Source organism: Lygodium microphyllum, chromosome 11 (genome assembly GCF_053477565.2).
Source record: "Lygodium microphyllum isolate KBCC chromosome 11, Lygodium_microphyllum_v1.1.10, whole genome shotgun sequence".
Taxonomy (NCBI): Eukaryota; Viridiplantae; Streptophyta; class Polypodiopsida; order Schizaeales; family Lygodiaceae; genus Lygodium; species Lygodium microphyllum.
The window spans coordinates 82,811,528-82,815,830 of NC_141145.1; the positions used below are offsets into that span (position 1 = coordinate 82,811,528).

The 4,303-nt window shown below is 42.1% G+C and overlaps 1 pseudogene; it reads right to left on the reverse strand.

Moving 5' to 3' along the window:
• Nucleotides 1–1,387: 1,387 nt before the first annotated feature.
• On the reverse strand, nt 1,388–2,047 carry LOC148029024 (14-3-3-like protein pseudogene; annotated as a pseudogene).
• Between the last annotated feature and the right edge of the window lie 2,256 nt (nt 2,048–4,303).

Sequence of the window (4,303 nt, forward strand, 5' to 3'; positions counted from 1 at the left end):
ACTTTATGCATCTCCAAAGCTTGCTGTTCAGTCCCATCCAACTGATCATAACGGCTTTCAAACTCTCGCAGAAGAGCGGTAACAGAAAGTCCCTTATTAGGCATAGAAACCCATGCTAAAAAATTCTTGCGATTCATAAGACCTGTATCCTCCAGGAAATATTCATCTTTTAATGCCTTTTTAAATTCAGCCCAACCTGCATGTGCCTCTTGAATTTCTGCAATTCGACCTTCAAGAGCGCGCACCACGATCCGCAAAAAGTAGCGGCTCCAAACATCTTGAGAAACCCCAAAAAACTTCATCTTTTCTTCATACAAATGCAGGTAAGTTGACACTTGCTGGCCATTAAACTGCTTCATCTCCTGTTGGACAGCTTTCAAGGCATCCATAGCATCACTGTCTCGTTTTGCATGAACTTGCTGCTGCATATACATGGTAAATGACTGAAACAGGTTCTTCATGACATTATCATCTGTCATCTCTTCTTGCGTGTCTCCCATCTTGCTGATGACGCAGCACTTTCACGTCGGGTTCACCAGAAATGTCAAAGAGATCGTGCAAGAGCTGCAGAACACGGGGTTCAAGGTACAGCAATGGAAGAGGCTAACAAGAAGAACTCAAATTTTTGATGCCAAAGTTCACTATATTCCTTCTCAAGTGAGTTACAAGAGGTTCATGTTTAGAATAATCTGAAGTAACTCATAAACTGTTTACATTCAGGTTTTTGAAGACAGTTATGTCTTTAGCATATAGGCTTGCATTCAGAATTCAGCAAGTCTGTGTGGAGGAAGGATTCAGTTGTCTTTGTAATGTCAAAACTTAGAATCATCAGAACAAACAGCTTTGAGTTTGTCATCTTTCTCATCCTGTTTTTATCATTGGCATAAGACCAATTTTTCTTGTTCGAAGGAAACATCCTGGTACAACAGGTTTTTTTTTTGCATAAGGACCAGCACATTCATGGAATCATTATCCTCACAAAAAGTTCAGTGAGTAAAGCCATAGTTTTGAGGGATCACCACTGATGAATACACCATTCAATCAACCTTGATGTTTGTTGTCTACAGCTACAGTAGCCCTCCAGGCATACAAAGAACAGAAAATGTAGCCTTCGCATCATAGCCAGTGCCGCTGCATATACAGAACCACCACACAGCAATTCACAAAAGCAAAATACTTCAGCCTCTTCTACCTCCAATGGAATAATCATACACGCCAACCACTGGATTCTACTCTTGGGCAGTCCATATCAAGATCAAGTAGTAGTACCATCTCTGAAAGCTCTTTTGTTACAATACACACTCACTACTACCTCCTTTCTGTAGACACTGAAATCTGCTCTTGTAACAAGGCTACAAATTTACTTTAATTGTAGGTACACATTCACTCATCTGTCTGCTCCAAGGGTGTCAAGCTCTGATATTGCTTCATCAAAGGCCTGCTTTGCCATTGTACAAGTCCGATCTGGAGAGTTAAGAATCTCATAATAGAAAGCTGAATAATTCAGAGCAAGCCCAAGACGGATCGGATGAGTAGGTGCTAGCTCTGCTGTTGCAAGTTCCTGAGCAGTTTTGTAGGCAAGTAAGGTATTTTCTGTCGTTTCCTTACGTTCAGCATCCGTCTTGAACTCAGCAAGGTAACGATGTTAGTCTCCCTTCATCTTCAGATAAAATACCTTCGATTCGGCAGCGCTTGCAATAGGAATTAGGAGATTATCCAAGAGCTCCAGGATGTTGCTGCAGATTTTGCTCAGTTCGGCCAGAAATGTCAAAGAGGTGGAGCTTATGTCCTTCAAATAGAATCCACGAATCAAATGCGAGGAAGCTGCTGCAGCGACTCTGCCACCAGCCGTGCTGCAAAGGCCACACACTGAACAGTAGAAAAAAAAATTGAAATGTGGTATCAACAGTCAAGTAAACAGGATCTGTAGCTTCTCTTGCATGCTCTTCGGTCAAAGCCCTCCATCTAACCTCACGCTTTCTACCAAACCAATTAGCTGATTCTGTAACAGTCCAGTAGCTCTGTGCTTCACTTCGAGGTCCTGCATCCTTCCTGGTCTCACCTTCACTAAACAAGAGAAGTGCATTCTCATCCAAAGCAGCTGATTCAACCCCTGCCTTGATGCGCTGTCCAAAGGTAGCCGCTTGATAGCAATATCATTGTCGACTTCCTTCCCTCTCGTTCAATGCCTTTGTTGCAGTCATCGCTGATGCTCTTCGAGAATTAGCTTCGTCGTCCCGAGCTCACCGAAGTCCCTCTTCAGCTGTCTCATCATGCTTTCTTCACCTTCGTATCCTGCGTCATCTCATCCTTCACCTTCACTCGACTTCTGCAGGTTTGTCAATCTTCGTCACAACTTCCTAGTTCACACCGTCTTCTTGCCTTCTTCTGATTATCGTCAATGCTTCAACGCAGCCTTCATTCCCTCTGTGTCTTCTTCTTCTGTGTGAATTCTTCTGATGATGTTTGAAGGCAGAGAGTGATTTCTTTTGATCAAACGATCCATCTCTTCATGAAAACAGAAACAAGAAATCAATAAAAAACTCTTTCTTCCGTCGCTCTGAGTGTTATTGTCCCGCTTCCTCTGCCTCCATCCTGCCCAAGGCTTCCACACCCGATTCTAGATTTAGAGCTCTCTTCCCCCCCACAGCCCGCCATATTCGCCTTTTCAAAAATATCCCCCTTCTTTTTCCCATAATAGGCAAAAAGGCCCAACAAATTTAGTTGTTCCTATTAGCAAGGTGATCCACGTAATTCTCATCATTCATGTCATGGTCATTTGGGAATGTAAGATTTGCTTAAGTTCCAAAAATCCTTAGATAAACTACACAATTTTACCATCATCTCCATCTTCAATATCAACTTCGATGTTCCCATGTTTTTGCGGGTCTCCATCACCAAAGCACATCTTGTTTGTTTTGGGGATTTGAAGTTTGTCCAGCGCTTTACTTAAAATTCATCATTGAAATTGACAGCTTAATAATATTCTTTGGCATCAGTTTTGCATATTTTTATTGAAACACACGCAATAAGATAACACAGATGCACAACAAAAATGGAGGTGTTCACGACTCGAATGCGCAGCAACACGACACCGTGAGGGTGTTTGTGTGTCATGAGCATGAGGTCCGGCTAGTGCTATAGCCAGTGCCGGCACATTTTAGGTCCCATCAAGACCTTTTTGCCTTTATGCAACTATAGGTTCTACAGTGATCTTTATTTTCCTTGCCCTATACTATAATGATTGACATTCAGAGCTAATTCTTATAAACCCTACGTTGATGCATTGGATTCAAGCCTTAGTATTTTAATGAAGATGCATCTTTTCCCAATTTCAAACTTTGATAAAAGAACTCTATGCATGGATGCATCATTCTTTCATGATCGGATGCCAATGCATACATCATTGATTTAATCCTTCTTTTATCACTTATCGCAACCTAAAATGTGACTATCATTGCATGCGAATTGCATAATATATGTTTTATTGTCAAAGTTCATAAATATTTTCCTTTCATTGCAACTATTTAGGCATCATCTAGTGGCCGTCTATGATTCTCTTATACACGAGTCACCACCAGGAATTTATTATGTAAGTGCATTATGTATTATATGCCCTATCCTTTGCATGATGCAACAAGGACACCTTTGCACAAATTCATCTTTTAACTTATGCATCATACGTTCAAAAATGTGATTACCCTTGGCCATGGAAGTGCAAGCAAATGCAAGTACTCGTCATGCAACTACACTTTGTAAATCAAGCGAGTATATAAATTTTTCAATGCATTTAAGTTTCCTATGTGAATTAAAATATGCTTTATGCATTTCCATACGGGGATATTTTTCGAAACCTGGGCATTCAATATCGGGGCATTGTCCACTCTCGTACTTTGGGTGGAAGCTCCCACATGTGCTCCTCTCGACTTTTGCTTAGGAGCCATCGATGAAGTATATTCTAACTCAGTGAACTCTCCCTCAGCTCCCTTACGGGTTTGGAAGTTACTACTGCCCGAGATCTTCTTTTCAGCGCAGGAATCGGCCTTGCAGGACACGATCAAAAAAAAAAAGGGAGGCACGGGTGAACTTGGCCTAGAGAAGCTTCAATAGAAGCTTCTCAAGCTTCTGGAATGGACAAAGGTGATGTGTGAGAAGATGATTGGAGAGATGATGGTGAGGATGAAAGGGGTAGTGATGGTGAGGATGAATGATGATGGCGAAAGCAGCAGCCTGGCACTGCGGACAGCTTGGTGGTGGCAGCAGACTGACGGCGGCAGCTCCTCACGACGGCGGGCATCACACA